The sequence below is a fragment of the Ailuropoda melanoleuca genome, chromosome X (genome assembly GCF_002007445.2).
Source record: "Ailuropoda melanoleuca isolate Jingjing chromosome X, ASM200744v2, whole genome shotgun sequence".
In the NCBI taxonomy this organism is placed as follows: domain Eukaryota; kingdom Metazoa; phylum Chordata; class Mammalia; order Carnivora; family Ursidae; genus Ailuropoda; species Ailuropoda melanoleuca.
The window spans coordinates 106,365,668-106,389,346 of NC_048238.1; the positions used below are offsets into that span (position 1 = coordinate 106,365,668).

Sequence of the window (23,679 nt, forward strand, 5' to 3'; positions counted from 1 at the left end):
ATATCTAAGAGATTATTTTTAATTTTTCTCTTTAAAATTCAAGAGTTTTAGTAGATATACCATTGTGTTTATTGTTATGGATTACTTTTCCCAGGTCTGTATTGTACCCTTCCCAATACAGAATTAAGGTCTTTTTATTTCATAAAAGTTTTATTGAATTATATTTTTAGAATTTACTCTTTTTAATTGCTTTAATTTTTTTCTTTGGGAATCCTACTTCATGAATATTGTCAGTAGCAGTGTTTTATGCCACAAGACAATGGCAAAACTAATTTTAAAAGCTCAAGAAAAGAAATATGAGGAAAGAATTTTACATCAAGCCTAGAGGAAACTGAAGAAATTGAGGGATCCCCTTGCTAAGAATAGCTAAGTATATGTAGGAATAGGCAGATCTAAAATTTCTTGCAAAATATGCAGGGCCTATTTGAGAATGGCAGCTGAAACAGGAAGGAATTGATGGGGTCCAGGGCAGTTTGACCCAGAATTTGCTACTTTGGCATGAGGATTATTTTGTGCTGATGACAATAAAGTTCCCATAGACTCAAGAAAAGCTTTTCACCTCCCCTGGTAACTGCCTAAAAGAATTTAGATAGATAGGGAGCCTGCACTAGGAAGAGAGTTATTACCAAAGTTAACTTTCTTAAAAACGCAAGAAAGACTTCATGGCATGGCAAACATTTGCTTACCAAACATTTGTTCTTCCTATCTCCCTGTGAATTGTCTTCCTCACCTTTGAAGCCCCACACCCTACCCCCTTCTCCTTGGTTCAGGATGGCATATAAGCCTCAATTGCCTATGGGTGGGTCTCATTTTTTATGGGGCCCTGTATTATAGAATTAAATTTGGTATTCTGTTCATCTGTTTTAGGTATGTCAATTTAATTATTAAACCAGCCAGAAGAATCTAGAAGGGTAAAAATAATTTTTCCCCTACACGATTTTTGCACAATTCATTTTGTGGGTGGATACAAGAAGCCTGTTGTAAGGTCTAAAAAGAATAGTCTGGGTCCTATGAACTATCAAAACAAACCAGATGAACTTTCTCTTAAATTCTTCTTATCTTTTCTTCATTTATGTAAGTTTATCCTTTTCATATTTTATTTCCCTTAAGAAGTATCATCTGTAATGTTTATTTGCTCTTGTAATCCTTCTAATCTTTATTTCTGAAATGCCTTTTATTTATAATTACTTTCTGGGTATAATCACATCATCCTGAGTTTATCTAATTCAAATTTGCATTGTTCTTTCATATCTTCTACTATTTTGTTAATTCCTTTTAACTTGTTTTGAAATATTAAAAACATATTATATTTGTTCTGTGGATAGGTCTTTGTACAAATGCTTTTATTGCCTGTAGTGATATTATTCTGCTCCTTATTCTATTTTTAAAATTATACATTGGTATAGGATTCTTTCATGATAATGTTCTAATTGTTTTTATGTGAAATTCATTTTCCTAAAGAGGAAGAGTCACACCCTTTTGGCGGGGGTGGGTTAGAATAGATTTTCTTCATAGCTATGAAGTTCCCTTTCTTTGATTTTTACAGTGTTCAAACTGAATGAGTATGCATTTTCAGTAATCTCCTGGCTCTTTCCCCACTGTTAGATAAACTATCTCTTTCCTTTGCCCCTAATGTCCCTGTTTTCCTTTTTTTAACATTTATTTATTTTAGAGGGACAGAGAACAAGCACAGAGGGCGGGGAAGAGGAAGAGGGAGAGAGAATCTTAAGCAGACTCCACACTGAGTGCAGAGCCTGATGTAGGGCTCAATCCCATGACCCTGAGATCATGACCTGAACCAAAACCAAGAGTCAGATGCTTAACCAATTGCACCACTCAGGTACTCCTATCCCTATTTTCCTGAATTGGCATTCTATTCCCAGGGATTGCACTTCAGTGTAGAGCTTTGTACTGATTGATACATTATGAATGTATTTTTAAGTTAGAGCCAACAAGATTTGCTGATCATTAAGTGGAATGTGAGAGAAAGCAGATCAATGATGACTCCAAAGTATTTATTTGGCCTGAGAAGAGGAAGGATGGAGTTTCCTTTAATGGGTTTGGAGGAGATAGATTGAAGAGCAGATTGAAGTGCAGGAGGGGTGGGGATTGAGAGTTCAGGTTTAGGCATGTTAATTTTAAGCAAAACATTACACATAAAAGTGGAAATATCAACTAGGCAGTTGGGTCTGGAATTTAGGGAAGCTGTCAAGGCTGAAGATATATATTTTGGCACTGTTAATAAATATACAGTTTTAAAACCATGAGACTGGATGACCCAAGGGGTGTGAATGGAATTTATACTATGTAATTAGATAAGAGATCCAAGGACAAGCTTGGGTCACTCCAAAGAAGATTAAGAAGAAAGGCCAGTGAAATAAGGGAAAACTAAGAATGTGGTACCTTAGAAGGTAAAGGTAAAAAAGGTATCTCTGGGAGAAGTGATCACCTGTAACAAATGCTACTGATACCTACATCAAATAAAATGTACCTACAAGCTCAATTACGCTCACTTTATCTCACCTTGTGATCTCTCATTAGTTCATCCCTGTCAATACACAGATAGAAAAACTGAAGTCCTGACTGGGGAAGTAGCTGTTTCAAAATCTTAGAGCTATTTAGACGCAGGCCTAGTGTTAACACTCGAGTCACCTTACACCCAACCTAGTGTTGCTTTTCGCCAACACTCAGCATTAAATCGTACAGGTTTCCTTCCTGAGAAGTCTTGAATTATATTAATGAATTGATATTTTCAAAACTGTAAAATCTTTAGTGAATAGTAAGCATTATGTTTAACACAGTTCATTTAAATCTAGGGCAGGTGGAGAGGGGCTGTCATGAAAAGTCCTCCTTAAGAACTCAAAGAAGGATCCTAGATCATCTGGAATTTCATACCACCAGATACCCAGAAGACCAGGGTGCAGTGAATTACAATAATCAATTCTAAAAATATGAAGGAAAAGTACTAATTAGCCAGTCACATCTTTTTTGAGCACAAGTCATTATCTGGCATATTGTGAAGATGGTAAAAGCATGTCTTAGCGTCAGCTATAAGATAGTTATCAACCCACAGATACAAAGGGGATGGTACCCAACATGGATTTTGGAATTCAGAGATGGAAAAAAATAGTGAAAACAACTGCCTCTAATAAAATCCTAACTGACACTGCAAGAATTAATCAATAATGTTTCATGAAGAGAAAGATTTGAAAATCTCTTTGGGCCCACTTGAAATACTTCACTCTTCTGTCAATATAGTTAGCTTTTCAATTACATGTGAATTTAACTTTACACAGTCATATATTTCATTAGTTTTGCTGTCTTATGCAATTTACCTACCACTTTGAGCTTCAGGATATTTTTTTCAATTTGGAAAAAAAAAGGTTAACAATGTAAAAATACAGAGACTGTTATAGCAAACATCTATTTACCCAGTGCCTAGAATGTGACAAATATGATTTTGCTATACTCATGTTATGTTTTTAAAATATAAGCAACTTTTCTGATAACTTTTGCACCTAGAATTTCCTCCTCAATCTTATTCTCCTACCTTAGCCCCTCCACAAAAGAAATCATGTATTTTGTATTTATTCTACCAATCCATATTTTATAAACACATATTTATCTCCATAAATAATATATATTATTATTATTTATTTTTAAATTACATAAATGGTATCCATACTATGTGTATCTTCCTGCAAATTATTTGTTTCCCAACACATTAGATTTTGGAAATCTATCATGTTGATGTGTAGAAATCTAGTTCATTACTTTTAACTGGTACATAATATCATACTTCATGAATATACCAAACTTTGTCCCTTTTTCTATTGATGTACATTTATTCCCAATCTTTATCATAAACTGTGCTGCACTGATGCAATGATACACGCCTCTTTGCACTCAAATAGGAGAGTTTCCCTAGTAATTATATCTAGATGTGGAATTAGTATAAGCACAAATTCAGATTTTCTAGCTATTTCTTAATTGCCTTCCACAAAATGGCCAGCTTAATATATATACTCACCAGGAGTATTTACTTGTTACTGCCAGATTTCATAGTTTTTGCCAGTCTGAAGAATATGAAATGGTATTTCACTGATTTTTTATTTATATTCCCCTGATTACTATGAAGGTATAGCAGTTTTTCACAAATTTATTTGTCATTCAATTTTCTCTATTGTGAATTACCTATTTGTACTAATTGCCTATTTTTCTCCTGGATTGTTCATACTCTCTTTATTCACTTGTAGAATGTTTTCATATATTTTAGATTGTAATCCTTTCTCCATTGGGTATGTTGGAAATATCTTCTAATGTATTGTCTTTTAACTTTTTCATCGTATCTTTATTTTTTTGGTCACATGAATGTTTTAAATTTTGATGTCATAATTTTAATTTTAAATAAATCTTTTAAAAGAAATCCTCTTTATCCACAAAATCATGAAAATATGTTCTCATATATATTTAAACATGTTTAAAGTATTTTGGTTCACATTTAGGTCTTACTCAGTTGGAATTTATTTTCATGTACGGTGCAGAGTAAGGATCTAATTTTAGGGTTTGTGTTTTTCACTTATCTGGAACTGAACTGTCTAAGCACCACATGTGTAACAGTCCATCATTTCCCTCATAATCTAATACTACCTCTGATATATAACAAGTTTACTTATATGAGTTATTGGTACATTCACTGTTGTAAACTGTAAAATTGCAATACTAATATATTTTTCTGCTTTATTACAGGGAATTCCTAGAAAGCCTGTCTCTATGGGCCAGGAAGGAGAAACTGTAATGCTTCAGTAATCCTTTGGATTTTTTTTCTATATTCACCCTCTGGTTTCAAGACATCCATAAAGTTAACAGAAAATTAAATCATAGAATTATGAGAACTAATTCAGGGTAGGAAGCAATAGGAAATGCGCATTATACTGTTGGCAGGCCAGGGCCACTTATAAAGGATGTAAGCAATACCTAGATTATAAACCACACATTGGTCACTGACCAGCAGTGTAACTTTGAGCAAGGTATCTAATATTTCAGAGCAATTTTTTAATCTATTAAATGGTCATAACAATACTTCCAAGGTAGACCAGCTACGAGAAATAAACAAGACATATATGCAAAATGGTGAGCGTGGTGCCTGGTATATGACAAGATGTTAGTAAATGTGAGTTTCCCCACTTAAAAAGGATGAATGCTTACAATTGCACCTTACAATTCTGTTCACTCAGTTTCATAACTTTCTTTCCATTATTTTGGCAGTGTCCTCCCCCTAGTTGCCAAGCAATTTCTAAAATGTGAGAATTATAGAAATTGTGACAAAGGAGTAGACTTATCATGGAACGCTGTCTACAGCTGCACTGTTGGAAGAGAAATGTATGTAAACACAACTTTTGAAAGTCAGCATCCACTCTTCACCCTGAGAAGGTACAGAGCAGAATGCTAATTAGCAGTGGTTCTCAAACTTTATCATGCATCAGTGTCCCCTGAAGGACTTAAACACCCTGGGCCAAGACCCCAGAGTTCTGGTTCTATAGATCTAGGTGGAGATCTAGGAATTTGCATTTCAATAGCACAGTCCAGGGAAGGCTGGAGTTGCTAGTCCAGGGGCCCACACTCTGAGAACCACTACTCTATTGTGTCACTACATATGTGCTTTTGCCATTAAACACTTCCTGATATTGTTTTCCTTGAAATATGTTGCACTGGAGAAACTGAGTTACAATTTGCTATGCAATAGCTGTATCAATCAAGAGAAGATTTTAGAAGAACATATTGTATGATAATTACATTATTTCAAGTCAATTTGTGACACTGTTTGTAGAAAATAACTATTTAAAACTGAGACACAAATAAATTGTTGAGTTTCCAACTGGGTAGAAAATGTAAATTCTTTTAACACTACATTTGTCCAACTCATGTGGTCAAAGAAACCACAATGACACATTCAATGTGCTATATATTTTTATCATAGCAGACTTATTAATATTAAATTTCCAATGGAACCATACAAGCAAAACAACTGGATTAGGAGGAATGCCTGCTGGGACTAGTTTTAGATAATAGAAAACAAAAGAAAATCTGTTTCTGGTAAAACATAAAACACTGAGATCTAATCAGTCCAAGACACAGCTTGGGCATAGTGGAAATAGTATTGCACATGGACTCAAAGACTGTGTCTAGTTACATAATATTCTAGGAACTAGCCATATAAACTTGGAAAAGCATACTAATCACTCTGTTTTTGGTTTTTTAATCTTGTAAAGTGGGGATGAAAATTCCCAGTTTAGAAGATCCTTATAAAGATCATGCAAGATATAGAAATCTACTTTCTAAACTCTAAAGTGCTATCAATATTAAAGTATCATCTATCATTCGATGATATCTGAGGCAGGTAGCAAGGAACTGATACTCAAAACATTGTCCTCCACAATAATAAGTGAGAGAAGGAGCAAGCAAAGCTGACAACACTAAGACCCCCAAGATTAGAGCTGCTAGATTTAGCAAATAAAAATACGAGATACAGAGTCAAATTTGAATTTTGGTTAAACAAGTGATTTTTAATACAAGTATTTCCCATGCAATATTTGGGATTTACATATACTAAAACTTTTATTTTATTTGTATCAAATTCAAATTAACTGTGAGTCTATTGTAGGAGGTCATTGAGAAAATGAGACTGCTGGTGGACCCACAAACTAGACCCAGGCAATCTGAGGTTCATTACCCCCTTCCTTGTCCTTGGAACATGTATCCTTTTTGCCTTCCCTGCCCAGAAGCTGCCCCAAGGATATGGACATAGCCTTGAGTTAGTAATGTGGTATTGGAACCATCTGGACAACATACATGACTGAACCCTATTAAGGCCTCTATTTAAACTCTTAGGATTCTGGCAATCAGATACAGAGTTCTACTCATCTTGCAACCACCCAAGATAAGCCTCGTATATAAGTTCCCTTATTAAAACTGCCACCCACCAATTTGGAATGGCCTGACTCTTTCTTGGTCTGCCCTTGTCCTCCATGTAAAGGGTCCAGTTTTGAATTTCACCTGGGGAACTTCCAAGCTGGTGAACCAATAGTATCTTCTATTTTATCTAGTAACTCTACACAAAAGTATTTCATTCCTAGAGATCAGGGAATAATGATCCAATGTTTCCATTCTCTTTAAATCTCCAGGCCCTTCTGCAACCCCAGCCCCCAACTCCTGGAAGTGAATGATTCTTTTAGGGTAAGGGTTATTCCCACAGCACTTACACCACTTCAATAGGCATGTCTAATTCCAGGAATTCTCCATTTGCTCCTACTGCTGCCATTAGTCCTTCATTTTCAGCTGCCTCACAGAAGGTGACATACTAAACTAATCTGATTCTCTCAGCAACTCCGTGAGGCCTTGAGCCAAGTGTTACACTATATTCATTGGAACAATAAAGAAGCTAAGGCTCTGAAAATTAAATGAAATATACAATATTGGGGAGAGCAACTAAATGCCTTTTCTTGAATGTTTATCTAGGGTTCTTTCCACTCTACTCACATTCCCACCCTAATCCCTGACACCCTACCCACTGTTACCACCGGAAAGAAGAGAAAAAAAAAAAGGAAGGTATTATCTGGTCATATAGGTAGAAGTGAATTAAGAAATCAATAGGCATTAATATGTATAAATGAGAACTAATTAAATCAAGGAATTGATGGTACCCGACATACAGCTTAAGGTAAAACAAATCCATCCATTTCAACTAACATCATCTTAAAGATTCAAAAGACCCCCTTGAGGGCTTCCACAATTTCCCATGGCTTATTAAGCACACCTGACTTGCTCATATGGCCAGTTCAGCCGTGTATACAGAAGAGAAAACAGCAGGGGTTTCAGTACTCAGCATAGCAGCAGGTTTTTACATTTGTGCTTCCAAAACTTTTTGTTTGTTCAGTTTGGAATTTTTAGTTATCCTGGTACAGAAAAAAAGTATATGCCAAAATGGAACCTAAAAGCCATATGGATTTCAAGCTTTGGCAGAGCACTTCATAAGGAAGTCTCAAATACATGCTTGATATTTTGTCATTGCCTTTCCTATTATCTTTTCTTTTTCATGAGGATCACATAGCAGAGGACTCCTCACTCCCTGGAAAAACCAATATTGCCATTACCTCCTATAGCTCTGTCTTTTCTCTGATTTCTCTAAATTTCGGATAAGGCAAATACTCAAAGTCTAGCTCATACCTGAGTAGAAAGATGTGTAAAGAACATACAAATCCTATACAATAGTGGTTCTCTAAATTTGCTGCATATTAGAATAAATTTGCAGAGATTTTAAAACACTAAAGCCTGAGCCTCAACCTATTTTCCTTTCAAAATTTAATTGGTGTGGTGTGTGGTCTGGTCATCCAGGATCCAGGTCATCCATTTACTTAATGCTTCCCTAGGTCTTTAAATGTGCAAACAAGTTTGAGAACCACTAATTTAGGAAAGCTTGGATATAAATTAGAACCACTTGAGGGAATTTTTAAAAATCCCCAATTCTCAGGATAGACCTCAGACCAATTGAATAACATCTGAGACTGGGACCCAACCTACAATTTAAAGCTGTCAGGATGACTCCAATGTGAAGCCAAGGTTGAGAACCACTGTTTTAGCTATAGTGGTTTTTCATGCCCTTTTCTTGGCATTTAAGTCATTGGAAGAGGACAGAGGACAATGATTTGTTCATCTATTTAAGATTACATTTGAACACAGTGAATTCTGACTCATCCTGAGTGCTTGGAAGGTATTTTGTTAATGCGTGCTGATATTTGAAGATTTTTACACATTGAAGACAGTGATTCTAATACATAGTTAAATATACTGTCCTGACACCATGGCTAATAAAATATCATATCTCATTCTATCATCTATCTATCTACCTATCTTATCATAGATATGGTGGATACCAATGAAATTAGATACGAGTATATGATGTTAACACAATGCACACATTCCGAATCTCTGAATTTTACTTCTAATATAACTGCTAAGATTAAATGGAACTGCTTGTACATGCTCCCTATAGTTTTACCCAGTAGTCAAAATAAAGCTACATGTAGGTGATGCCCTATCTTTGTGACCAATCTAGGGTTGTCATATTTAGCAAGAAAAAGAAGAGAAAAGGAATCCAAATTAAATTTGAATGTCAAAAAAACAACAATTAATTATTTTTAGTGTAAGTATGCAATATTTGGGACATACTAAAAAAAAAAGCCTACCGTTTGTTTCTATGAAATTCATATTTAACTGGGTATCCTGTATTTTATCTGGGAACCTGAGACCAGTCCAGAGTATCAAGCATACAAATATCTTTAAAATAAAAGGCAAAAAAAGGAAAAATACTAATAAAAACATAACTGATGTTTACAAAACTGCTTAGATGTTATCTTTTAAAATTAACCTTACAGTCACCTAATAAAAATAAGATTTTAGTTATAAACTTCTATTTTAAATTCAATGTCTAATGATTTTATAAACATATCAAACACAAGGCCTCTAATTTAGGACATAGTTAAAGTTTCCAGGTGGTAATTAATCACCCACTGAAGCAATATAGTTTTCAGAAGCAATTTGTTTTAGGTTTTCATCCCATTTAGTGTTCAGTATATTTGGGAGCAGATTCAGGAAATAAGTATCAGCCTTACTAAATCATCAACAAAATTATAAATGGAATATCAGCAGACAAGATAGAGCTAACCATAAAATAAAATGTATTTAAAAACCATTGATGAAACTTACTTTAGTGTAACAAAATGATATATGAGTCTTTAAATGGGTAATACGTTTATGTTGATATCTATTTTCTTTTTTAAAAAAGATTTATTTATTTATTTATTTATTTATTTATTTATTTATTTGAGAGAGAGAGAAGAGGCAGAGGGAGAGAATCTCAAGCAGACTCCCTGCAGTTGCAGAGCCTGAGACAGGGCTGGATCCCACAGCCCATGACCTGAATCGAAATCACAAGTGGGATGTTTAACCAATTGAGCCACCCAGGTGCCCCGATTATCTATTTTCTATTTAAAAACATCTCTGATGTGGGGAAATAAAAAATACAAAATACTAATTTAACAACTTGCTAAACGTAAAGAGGACTTACTAATAAATTTGAGAATAAGGATTAGGCAAACCACTTGCTTTTGAAACATATTCTATAAGAGAGGTCACATGAGAACACAGATAGACTGGGTCTAGGATTGACTACACCAGCGGTTGCAGACTAGCAATATGAATTTCACTTGAGAATTTGTTAGATATACAAATAATTAGGCTTCCACCTCAATCTACTGAATCAGAAACTGTGACCCAGAAGACTGCTTTGAGAAGACCTGCAGGGGGCTTCGAATGCATCCTAAAGTTTGAAGACAAAGGTTTGAATCCTGCCTGTCATCACCAAGCTGAGTAACATACAAATCCCAAATATATATGGAATTTCAAGTCCATCATCTTTAAAAGAAAATAAATATCTACACTGAAGGCAGTCTTGTCATGAGAATTCATAGAAGTAACAAACATGAAAACACTTTGTAAATCTAAAAGACTGTAGAACACCCAGTGCTATTCACAACTTGGGTGGAATCGTTGAACACTACATCAGAAACTGATGATGTACTATACGTTGACTAGCTGAACATAATAAAAAAAAATTAAAAATTAAAAAGTAAAAGACCGTAGAAACATGAGTAATCGATTCTTTATCATGTGGAAATTTAAAAAAAAACAAAGCTTTTGAAACTCATAATGATATTTGTTCAATATATGATAAAGCATGCATGTTTGCTCTTCTTACCATTGGTCATTTTGACCACCAAATAACAGATATAATAAGGAAAAAAATTCAAGATTAAAATGATCTTGGAACTTACGTTATTGATTCTGTCTGCTAAAAGCATCCTATTTAACATTAAATGCTTTACCCAGACCTATATCCCTTATTATCATTTATAAATGGAACAAGTCTAGTGATGATTTTCCATATATGTGGACACATAGGGGAGAACCTATAGTGGGAACTAGGTTTATTGGCCTCAAGGACTGGCTTTGCTGTTCACTCACTGTGTGATTTTAAACAAGTGATTTAGGCAAGTGCCTGCTCCCCTACACATACTGATCGGTTTGACAAGATGAGCTCGGTGAGCTCTTTAAGCTCTAAATGCTATGCGGGTATATTTCAACATCTTAATGCATCCCACTGTCTTATTTTATTTTATTAATTTAAATTAGTTAACATATAGTGTAGTATTGGTCTCAGAAGACTTTAGTTATTCATCACTTACATATAACACCTACTGCTCATCCCAACAAGTGCCTTCTTTAATACCCATCACCCGTTTAGCCCATCCCTCCACCCACCTCCAGCAGCCCCAGTTTGTTCTCTTCACTATAGAGTTTCTTATGGTTTGCCTCCCTCTCTGTTTCTATCTTATGTTATTTTTCCTTCCTTTTCCCTATGTTCATTTGTTTTGCTTCTTAAATTCCATATATGAGTGATGTCATATATATGTCTTTCTCTGACTGACTTATTTCACTTAGCATAATACATTCTGGTTCCATCCACATTGTTGCAAATGGCAAGATTTCATATACATATATACACCACATCTTCTTTATCCATTCATCAGTTGATGAACATTTGGGCTCTTTCCATAATTTGGCTATTGTTGATAAAGCTGCTATAAACACTGGGGTGCATGTGCCCCTTCAAAACAGCACTTTTCTATCCTTTGACTAAATACCTAGTAATGCAATTGCTGGGTCGTAGGGTTGTTATTTTTAAATTTTGAGGAACCTCCACACTATTTTCCAGAGTGGCTACACCAGTTTGCATTCCCACCCACATTGCAAAAGTGCTCCCCTTTCTCTGCATCCTTGCCAACATCTGTTGTTTTCTGAGTTGTAAATTTTAGCCATTCTGACAGGTATGAAGTGGTATCTCATTGTGGTTTTAATCTGTATTTCCCTGATGATGAATGATGTGGAGCATTTTTCATGTGTCTGTTGGCCATCTGTATGTCTTCGTGGGAGAAATGTCTGTTCATGTCTTCTGCCCATTTCTTAACTGGATTATTTATTTTTTACATCCCACTCTCTTCTATTGCCAACCAGCAGCTTAGTGAGAATTACTCTGATCCCATTCAACTTATTTTAGACTTTTGAGGATTCCAAAATGGTACATCTTTCTTAAGAGTCCAGGAAATTATTAAAGAGAAATGAGTCTCTAAAAACATTTACCTACTTTTAAAATTTTTCAATGTATGCAGACTAAATATTTTATCTGACCAAATTCAAAACACAAAGACTTAGAAAAATGAGGTCTCAGCTCAGTCCACCACAACTGTGTCACTGCTTCCTGAAACCTAATGTCTACTCTATGGAAACAGAAGTTTGCATTCTGTAGGTGTGTTGTTTTGTCACTTACAATAAAAACCCTAAGGAAAACATACTCTAGATGACTGCTTTAAGCAGGAAAATTTCAAGGTCAGAGGTAAAACTTTTTCAAGAGATATATAATTAAAAATCAATATTTCAAGCAAAACATATAGACTTTGAACATGCAAAGGAATAAAAATTCAAATGTATTAATTAGTGCATAGGCATGTCTCCAGAATATTCATTGACTAGTAAAGGAGTATCCAGTTATTGCTCCAATAACTTCAGGGAGTTCTCAGCCCTTAGAAAATGCAGAGGGATGTTGAGATCTATATTTCAACCCTTTTAAAGTACCATTTTAAGAAGCTGTACATGGTAAATTTTCTCATTAGAGAACCATTTTTTTGACCATGTACTGTAGTTCACTTTAAACTGAAATATAAACTATCATTAGCATATGTCTACAGAACACCATTCAGCCATGTCACAAAAAGAAAAAATATATGTAAGCATTATCCATGTAGATTTTCTACATGATAATATAAATTTTATTTATTATTTATGCCCATATCTTCTTCTAAAAAGAATCCTAAGAAGATAGTAAGTTTGATAGACAATACATGTTTATTGAGTGTTAACTGTGTGCTTAGTACTAGACTAGGTGTTACAAATGTAATGGTTAATAAAACATATATGGTCTTTCCTGTCACTAAGCTTACAATCAGAGAGAGAGAGAAAATTTAAAAATACACAAATAGATTAATGTAGAAATAAAGTCACAATAAGTTAAGTGAAGGAAATAAAGGGTATAGCAGTAGTGAATTGAATTGGGATCTAATTAGAATGGTCAGGAAAGAACTCTCTATTGATATTGTTGAGGTAAAATATGAAAGACAAGGTAAAAACAGTATGGAGCAGCCCTGAGAGAAAAAAAACAAGATGTCTTTCTCGATGAAGAGAATAATGACCAGTAAAAATGAAAACTAAAGGAATATAATAGTGAATAGAGTTCCATCCTTATCCTTACGGAACACACAGTCCTGCAGGGAGTACAAATATTAAGCAGATAATTACCAGTTAAGATAAATAAGTCAGCCAGGTACTATAATGGAGAGTTACAGGGCACTTCGGGGGCATAAAATAATAAAAGCACCAAACCTGGATTGTAGAAATCATGAAAGTCTTCTTTGAGATAAAAATGTTTAAATCTGAGAATTAGGGGTCACACTAATACATTCCACATATAACAGAAAAGAAGGACCATAAAAATGTCTGTGTAAATATAGTATAAGGTCTCAGGGAAGGACTAGAAAGTAACTCCAAGTTAAAGGCTATGCCTAATCATTGGTATTCTTCTCATTATGATAATCTTACCAACCGCAAAATTCTGGTTATAATTTGGCTTTGGTGGAAAATGAACACATTGATCGACATTAGTCAAAAGGCCCCTATATGGTTAATATTCTCATTGTAACTTAATATAATTTCCCTTTAATTATAAAAAATTTCATTCAAATATAGAAGTTCTTATCAGGATTAGCTATGTTGGCAAAAAAAACCCCAAAAACTTTTGCTTAGAATCTCTAGGCTATAAAAAAGTAATTTGGAGCATTTCCAAAGAAGATTATTTTCTACAAATGTATGTACCATGATGGCCATGTGAATTTTTGTTTTTCTGAGGACTTGTCTGTTTTTAATAGTTTTTTTAAATTGATGTAAAATATGCATAATATTAACATTTCCATTTTAAACATTTAACAATTCAATAGCATTAATTACACTCACAATGTTATGCAACCATCACTACTATTTATGTCCAAAACTTTTTCAGTACCCCAACTCTGTAATTATTAAGCAATAACTCCAAATTTCCCCCTCCACCAAGCCCCTGGGAACCTCTAATCTACTCTCTGTTTCTATTAATATTTCTATTTTTGATGTAAAATATTTTTGTAATTGTAGGTGGTTGAAAACTTTTTATGTATAAAAAGATTGGAACAGTCTTATTGATTCATCTCTGAACACTAACTGCACACAGTTGCTACTTGACCAACTTTCTCAAGACTGAGTATGAATATTTATACTATAAAATTCTTAGAGTAAAAAATTCATACTCAATATAAGAAATAAGGGACAATAAACATATATAGTGTAATATAATAAAGGAAAACAAGAGTTTGGGATTCAGATGGAACTAGACTTTAACTTGGCTGTGCAATTCACAAAATATCTGTATATATTTGAGCAATCTATTTAACTTCTTTCTTTCATCGTATGCATATGTATAAAGTTGCTTATGAGTATAAAAGGGAAAGATACCAAAATGATCTCAGTCAGGTCCAATAATGCATAATGTTACTTGCCACTTAATCTCTTTCACGATGCCCAAGAATTTTAGACCCATAATAGGGTCAACTACAGCTTCTGAGAAATCCCTTCTATCATTCACTACATAAAATTTCTTTGACACAAATAACTACCATCACTGGGATACAGAAAAACTGGACTTACAGTTTCTCATTTCTTTTGTCTCTGTATTTGTCTTGTGACCTTGTCCAAGTCAACCATTTTCCTTGTAAAATGTCCACACTGTTCTTTCCACAGAGCATTCAAATGATTACACAAAGTAATAAAATGTTAAAATATACTGGAAGAAAAAGAAAATCATTGTTTATTTTGAAGACCAAAACATTATATATTACATACTTAATACAAAAATCAAGACATATGAAAACTTTGGTTTATAAAAGAAAATTTTAAGATATTGTAACTAGTACATATTAAAAGGATAAGGAGAAAGAAGAGTTGTTAGTTTAAATTTTATCTTAATATTTCATTTTATTAAGGTATTCATCAGCAAAAACACATCCAAAAAGCCTCATATATCATGGAAGAGAGCTTGTGTTTATATAATAGCAACAGCAATAAATAGATTCTTAGCAGTGTTGTGCTTGAACCAGTTTGCATAGGCAAGCAGGAACATACTGTTCATGTCTCTTCCCAATTCCACATTCAGTGACATCATATTGTTAGTTTGAAATCAGCTATGGTGGGTGTATTCATGACAAGGAAACTATAATCCATAAGAATCAGGGGTTTTTTTTTTTCTTCCAGAAATTCACCAACATATAACTGGTTCTTGGCCACAGTTACTTTATGGCTATTGAAGGAAGAAAGGTGGAGGCACAAATCCTTTTTAGGCCTGAGATTGTGTGTAAAACTTTTCCTAAAGTCTGGGAACACTTTTAGTAATATCAGTGCTTCTCACACTTTAATGTGAATAGAAATCACCTAAGGATCTTGTTAAAATGCAAATCGTAATTCCTAATTATATATATACATATATATACATATATATGTATATATATGTGTGTATATGTATATATATATATATGTATATATATATATATATATTTTTTTTTTTACACTCTCCTTAGTGAAATCTATGCTGCTGGTCCAAGGATCACATAAGTAGCAAGGGGTTATGGCACATCTAATTAATTTCCTTTAGACAAACAAGTCCTGGGGAGGTGGGGGTTGGACTTTTGCCATAAAAATTCTTTAGTTATTGGGTGGAAACCAAGCTCTTAAAGATCATCTACACAAATGACTTTTGGTTATTGCTTCAGTGATAGAATAGCACAAAAGTATATCCTATTTCTTCTACAAAACAGGGAACAATTTATGCTCCTTAAATAATATGCCATTTATTCTACTTGAAATTCTATTAAAACTAATACATAATCTCCAGTTAAAAATTGAAGAGCAATGTTATTTTACTATTCTACTCCCTTCTCTCAAAATCCCTTAATAGCATAGAAAGAATAGGGTAGAGCATGTGTGTGTGCGTGTGCGTGTGTGTGTGCATGCATGCTAATATGTATGGGGGGGTGGGTTTGTCTTCAAAGTCATGAAGAAATAACCACAACCTCAATCCACAAATTTTGAAGCATGTCTACAAAACACTATGAAATACGAATAAAAGCAAGGGACAAGATTCAGACATAAAGTACATACCTCTTTATACTTTGAGAAGGATTCAGCATTCCTCCAAATTAGCAGTATCTCTAGTGTTATATTCCACAGTCCTGTTGGGTAATTAGATTGAGAAGGATGGGGAGACAACAAGAGAATCTGGGATTATCTCTGCAGAAACTCAGATTGGCACTGCAAAATGGCATGGGATGTGGATTTGAAGAAGAAATCATACTAACATAACATGTTTATCATGATCTAACCTTATATCCCACTGGGATTGCCAGAGGTAAAATGGAATAAACACTGTTTCTCAGAAGAGAAACAATAATCACTATAGCACACAATGGAGAACCCATAGCTTAAGGGATTTACTGCGAATGACCAATTGTTTGTATGCTAGAAATTGAGAGAAGACATACTAGTAGTGAAAAAAGATAAACATCTTTGTTGAGAAGTTGGCCAAGGAAATAAACCCATGTCAAAGATATTGGCATCTTCACATCATTATCTCTGCCCCCAGCCCTAAAATATGGCTGACCCCATTAAAAGATGATAATAATCTCAAAGCAATAAGCATTAAATTATCCAAAAGACACTGAAAAAAGTTATTTTTTAATTAAAAGAAGGTATTAAACACAAGCAAAAGGGGAGAGAATAACACACATCATAAAGAAAATTTTCCAAAAAAGAGAAAACTATCCAAAGAATCAGAAGATAGGTAGGTTCAGAAATTATGTCTTCATAGTCTAAAAAAAATTACAAATAGCATGAATTGGATAACAAAGAAAACAACTCCAATAAGAATACAGAGGCTCAAAACTTACATGATGATGGAAATGAAAAGCTAGTCGAACCCAGAAAATAAGTGGAAAAGAAAGATCTAAACGGTATAGATATGAGATCAATTAAAATAACATAATTATACATAAACATTATTGAAAATATAGTGGGGCTTAATGGAAAAGTATGAATAAATTACCCTAAATAAAAGCAAAAGACAAGTGAGATTTTTAAGTACTGAAAACAATACCTGAAAATCGGAGAAAAGATTTCCAACTCACACAGAACTGGTGTTCCTGAAGAATGAAGCAAGACACATGAAGGCTAAGAAAGGACTGAATATGCAGATAAAAAGGATATACTGTATCTCGGGGGAAAAAAATGTACAGAACATTCAGCAATGAGAACCTATCTGGAAATTACTGAATTTCAAGGATAAAGAAAGATACATGTAGGAAGATAAGAAAGAAAGATACATCAGGAAGAAGTAACAAGTCAATTACAAAGAGGATTCTATTTTCTACTTGCTATGACAGATTAACCGATACTAAACATCCTCTCCTGCTGTGAAACTAGAAAACTGGACAGAATATATGACACAATTGTTTCCAGATGGTGGATAACAATCAGCTTAGGACCGTGAGAATTCAGTTTCAAAAAAAGTAAATGAACAGAGCCCCAAGACCACCACAATTGTATGCCTTTCTGGACCACAGAACTAGCTAGAATAGTGGTCTTGCTAATTTAAGGAGGCAAAGATGTGAGTTTGGAGAAGGTGAAGCATCTAAAAATAATAGAGTAGATAACTAGAGAAGTAGGAGATATGCAGAACAAGAACTGCAAATTTCTGCATAGAGATCCCTTGAGATTTAGGCTGAATATTAAGCTATGCATGTATAGTATAAAACTCCAAAAGGACAAATAACATATCCTGGAGATTGATAAGTTTAGCAATTCCTAGAGTTTACATAGGATAATGGAGATTTTTGAGTTCTAACCAGCCAAGATGGAGAGACTATGTTGAATGCCCAGAGAGTTAAGTAGAGATCCCAGAAGGATCATGTTTTAGAAGTAGGCATAGAATAACCCATAGAGGGTAGGTTATTATAGTAGGCGTGGAATAACCCATAGAGTAAAGGTTATTATAGTAGGCATGGAATAACCCATAGAGTAAAGGTTATTATAGTAGGCATGGAATAACCCATAGAGTAAAGGTTACTATAAATATAATGGAAGAAAGCCTAAATATCAGCCTCTGAAGGACAAACAGGCCTATAAATAACCTAAATAATTGCCAAAAAATAAATGGGCAAAGACATTCTTTTAGGAACACATCAAAATCCAGACACTCAACAATGTAAAATGACAAGGTCTAGTATCCAATAAAAAGTTCCTAGACATGTTAAGAAGTAGAAAGACAGACCCATGACTGGGAGAAAAAGAGTCAATAGAAACAGACCCAGATATGAGCAAGATGATGAAAATAGCAGAGAAGCAGATCAAAACAGCTATTACCAAAATGTACCAGTGTTTAAAGGAAGGCATAAACATAATAAGAAATAGATTTAAGGTAAATAAAGTGGAATTCCTAGAGCCTCAAAATACAATACTTGAAATGAAAAATTCATTGCATGGATTTAACAACAGATAAGACTGCAGGGAAAAAAAAGTAACTGAAACTGAAGATATGACAATAGAAATTATTGAATCTAAACCATAGATAGAAAAAATGCTGTAAAAATATGAACTGTGCCTCAGAGACATATAGGGAAATAAATAAAAGTCTAACATATGTGTGATTGTAGATGGAAAAAGATAAGGGGCAGAAAAAAATATTTAAAGAAGCAAAGGCTAGGTTGTCAGCAAAAACAATAGTAGAATAAGAACCTATAAAGATTCTCTCTTCCATAAAATCCATGAGAAAACTGGAAAAAAATACCAGCATCAACAATTTCAGGATTCTGGAAACTAATGAAATGCTTGTAGCAATCCAGGGAGCACTTAGTCAAGAAAAATGGCCAAAACTCTTTAAGGCCAAGGCTCTATAAAAGCAATAAGAACACTGGCAAAATAATCTGACATAGTCAACTTTAAATAATTCTGGAAATTAACCAAAGACTTGCAGCAATCTAAGGAGTTTTTTTTCCAATAAAGCAGTGAAATATTGATAAGAAAAGCATTTTTACTAGCTCTATTCCCATAAAGAGTCGTGTATGCAAATATTTATAACAGTTATTAGTAATAACCAAAAACTGCTGAGGGGGGAACAAATGTTTACCAAGTAATGAGTAGATAAACACATTGTGATAAGGCTTCATTTTCTCATACAAATGGATACATATTTCAGTCTCTCATGTATTAAAAATAAACAATAAAAAGAAGAAACACTTTCTTCATTGATTTAAATTCTCTAGATAGTACCTTATCTCTCTCTTCTCCTTTATTGATAACTTTTCAAGATCTTTTTACAGCGGTTGTCTCTTCTTCGCTTTCCATTTATTCCTCAACACACTCAGCTTGGTTTCTGCTCACTCACTGTATTGCAATGGTTCTTGCCATGTTAACTGATGGCCTGTGTATTGTTAAAGTCAGTAGAAACTTTTGAAATGTGGTGGGGGCTCAACCTCTCAGCAGCATTTCCATAAGTCGATTCAAAATTTCTAGTTATTATTTTAGTAAGTAACCTTTTTTTCCTACAAGTGAAATCATTAGGATTTTTTCAGTATTGGACTTAAAATACAAAATCTTATAATATACTCATAAAAATGCAATGTCCTCATAATACGTTTCACCAATTACTACCGCTAACATTCCTTTCAGGTAATATGGATTACGTTTTTGAAAATTGAAAGTTAATAGGGTTGATACATTAAATCCTGCATCATAGCAAGTTTCTGGATTTAATCCCATTGTGCTGTAATTGGATGTATTTTGAATTTATTATAGTCAGTGACTAAAGTAATAGAAAAAAAGATTAAATGTGTTTACATGCCTCTAAAAAGGGCACAATGTCTTTTCTTGGCCCATTTTTAAAATGTACATAACCTGGAGCTTTATTAAAATTGCCATATTCAGACTGAAACTGTTCTGTTTAAATTGTATTATTATTTATGTTATTTACCACATTAAACCCTTTAAGAATAAGCTGTCTTCTTTATAAAATGAGATATTGCCTTAAAATACTTAAGTTTTATTCCATAAATTATAATTACGATGATGATTATCTTTTGTAAAGCTGAAGACCTTGCAAGACACTTTGCACCAAGTCAACGTGAAGAAGTCCTGTCATATTGCCAGTCTGGAGTGGTTCAGCTCACTTGGTCTGTCCATGCTTGATCACAAAGTAGTATTTCTAATTATTTGCTATGCCCACCCAATTCGGGTTTCTCTCCTAGAGTATTTGAAATTTATTGTTGTTGTTTGGTTGTAATATTTGGGGAAATAATAAAGACAAGAAATACTTGCTTTTTTGAAAAGTGAATCCAGGGGCGCCTGGGTGGCACAGCAGTTAAGCATCTGCCTTTGGCTCAGGGCGTGATCCCGGCGTTATGGGATCGAGTCCCACATCAGGCTCTTCCACTATGAGCCTGCTTCTTCCTCTCCCACTCCCCCTGCTTGTTCCCTCTCTCACTGGCTGTCTCTATCTCTGTCAAATAAATAAATAAAAATCTTTTTTAAAAAAATGAAAAGTGAATCCACTCTTGATCAAGAGAAGAAGGGTGATCAGGATCAAGGTAAGGTACGGACTTAAGTCTCTTCAACACCAAGTTCTCCACTCGTGAGTGTGGACAAAATCCTTAGCCTAATGGGTAAAGAAATGTTTCCATGTTAGTCCTGGATTAATTCCTCTACATTTTATAATATTTTTAAACCATTATCTTTTGATAAGTCAGTATCACTGATTAGTCCAAAAAGTTATTTTTCATATTCCTATCATATGAAACTTGCCTAATTTAACTCACAGAAGAAAATTTATTTTAAAGTTCCAAGAAATTCCTCACTGCCATTCCAATGTACAAATGAATTTTCTTCCAATTCTGCAAAATATTTCATGAAGCTACCTCTGTCTAGATATGCCTTACTATAAATCATCTTCTACTGCTACAGTGGAGAAGTTTCATAGACCTTCCTTTCCTTTATCAGGGAAGATAACATCTTCCAATTTGAAAGCTAAATGGAAGACTCAGCCCCTATTCTGAAACAATTTACACTACGATTACTTCCTATGTCATGAGATCAGTAATACATCCACCCCATCTCCTCCACCAAATAGCAGTAAATCTAACTCAAACTTTCTATGTACACAGCTGATCATTTTTATTTTTGTTGCTGTTATACTTTTAGACTTTTATATTCAACTATATGTACATCATGCTGAAAATTCAACTACATGTCCACAGCCTACCTTTTCAGAATCTTGTATACCAACAAAATTGAAATATTTACTCTATACTCTATTCAGCCCACTTTTCTGAATCTCTGCCTGTGATCAACTCTGTCATTCACCTCTATTCCTCTTCTGCATAACTTAATAGAGCCAGACAGATTTAGGCTTTAGCCTCAGGTTGATAACTTATATGGATATGTGACCTTGGACAAGTGGCCTAACTCCTATAAACTCAAGTTCTTCACATGTAAAATAAAAGTGATCCCCCATCCCCTGTAGAATTGTTACAAAGACTGAGAAAAATATTCATTAATCACTTAGCACAATATCTGGATATATTTACTCAATAAGTAGTAATTAGTTGGTATTTTAGGCTGTTAATGTATAGCATTCCTTCTTTATAGCATTCCTTCTTTCCACGTGCAGTAACTGAACCAATAACTGAAAGAGACCAAGGAGTCAGTAGATGAACAACAAAGAAGCCCCTTATTACTGATAATACTAATATAGAAGAATGTGCCTTAGATATTTGAGAACAATAGGCTTCCCATTATTCTAGAATTAGGCAGACTTACCCTGGCCAGCCCTAGGCAGCATTGAGCAATCACAGAGTTATTCCTACAATGGCAACATGTAAAATTTATGGCATGGAAAAACAAGACATAACTTGCCCTCTCTATAATCAGTTTACTGCTAAAGGGAAACAGTATATGCCACCCCAAAATATGCCTTTTTACCCTAAGTGTTATCTTGAACTAGTTATTTTTAAGAACAGACACAGGAAAATCTCTGAAGTTAACTTTTTGTAAGGGAAATTTTTATTTATAAAGGAAATCTCCATTTATCAATGGAGAAGGCCCCCAACTTAAATTTATATAACAATTTCACCATTGTGTACTATGCTTTTCCTCCTGGTCACCTCCCATTAATAGGTTCCTCCCAACGCCCAAAATCTTATGTCTTTGGTTGAAGAATGTATTTAGGGTGATGGCTTGGACCATTTCAGAGAGTTACTCAGTTTTGCTCGGTCTCTCCTATGTGTACAAGAGGTATACATGTTATTAAGCCTCTGTTTATTTCTCTCCTGTTAATCTGTCTTTTATTATAGGGGGTCTCAGCCAAGAACCTATAAAGGAAGAAGGAAAACTCTTAAAGTACAGACCACATTATTCAAGAAATGATCACTACTATTTATACCTACATTATTTTCACTACTGTTCATCCATTTATGTAACAATTATTTCTGGAACACTCTCCATGTATCAAGCAATAAGCCAAGTGCTGGTTGGGGAGATGGACAGTTAGTTCCGTGATGGGATACTCTGTATCTCTTCTCTTCTTTGTAGCCCTTTGACTCTTACTATTTGCTCAATGAAATTTCATGGAATGAATAAACAAATAGTTAAAGGTAAAAGTCAATATTTCCCTCAGTATTGGGAGTCAAAATGAAAGCAACCAAATTTATTTGAAGTATCACATTTGAAATTAATAAGTACTCAGTTTCTACATGAAGTATTTGAAATACTAGTGATTCTGCAGAATATGTTCACATACAAAGTGCTAATAAACACAACATAATTTCATTAATATGCATTTATACACAAAGCATTTGATGTAATAATTCCTAGTCAGAACCAGCTGGCACACTCTTATATATAAAAAGATATCAGTACCAAACAGATGAGCAAATCATTGGAAAAACCATTGCATTATAGCTTGCAGACAAGTCCAACAGTCTGAACAGTCTCACAATTCCCAATTTGCTGCACAAGTCTACAGGTAATTGTTGAAGTAAAACTCTTGCCCAGTATTGAAAAAATTTAAGATAGATCTCATGCAATATAAAAGTATAATTCAAGTTCATTTATTTTCACAATAAGATATAAATTTGACCATTCAGACTTTAGTGTGCATATGATTTACCTAGTAGAACTTATTAAAATGTCCTTTCCTGGGCTCCATCCCTAAAGATTCTGATTGCTTTTGCTTGGGCTAAGACCCAGTATCTGCATTTTATAGGCATGGGGAACCCTCACACAAATGGTCACTGGGCCATACAATATTTGAGAAACACTGTTCTAGATTAAGATTCATTTTCCAAACATCTGGACAGGTTAACTTTCACATAATTTCTTCTG

At 34.1% G+C, this 23,679-nt stretch overlaps 1 long non-coding RNA gene across 1 annotated transcript in view; it reads right to left on the bottom strand.

Moving 5' to 3' along the window:
* LOC109489549 overlaps window positions 1–16,519 on the bottom strand; it is a 65,901-nt gene extending 49,382 nt beyond the window's left edge. The window contains exons 1-2 of the long non-coding RNA XR_002142570.1: window positions 16,414–16,519; window positions 14,908–15,043 (exon numbers count right to left, since the gene is read on the bottom strand). This is a non-coding gene — a long non-coding RNA (uncharacterized LOC109489549). The remainder of the gene's footprint in view (window positions 1–14,907; window positions 15,044–16,413) is intronic.
* Window positions 16,520–23,679: the final 7,160 nt, after the last annotated feature.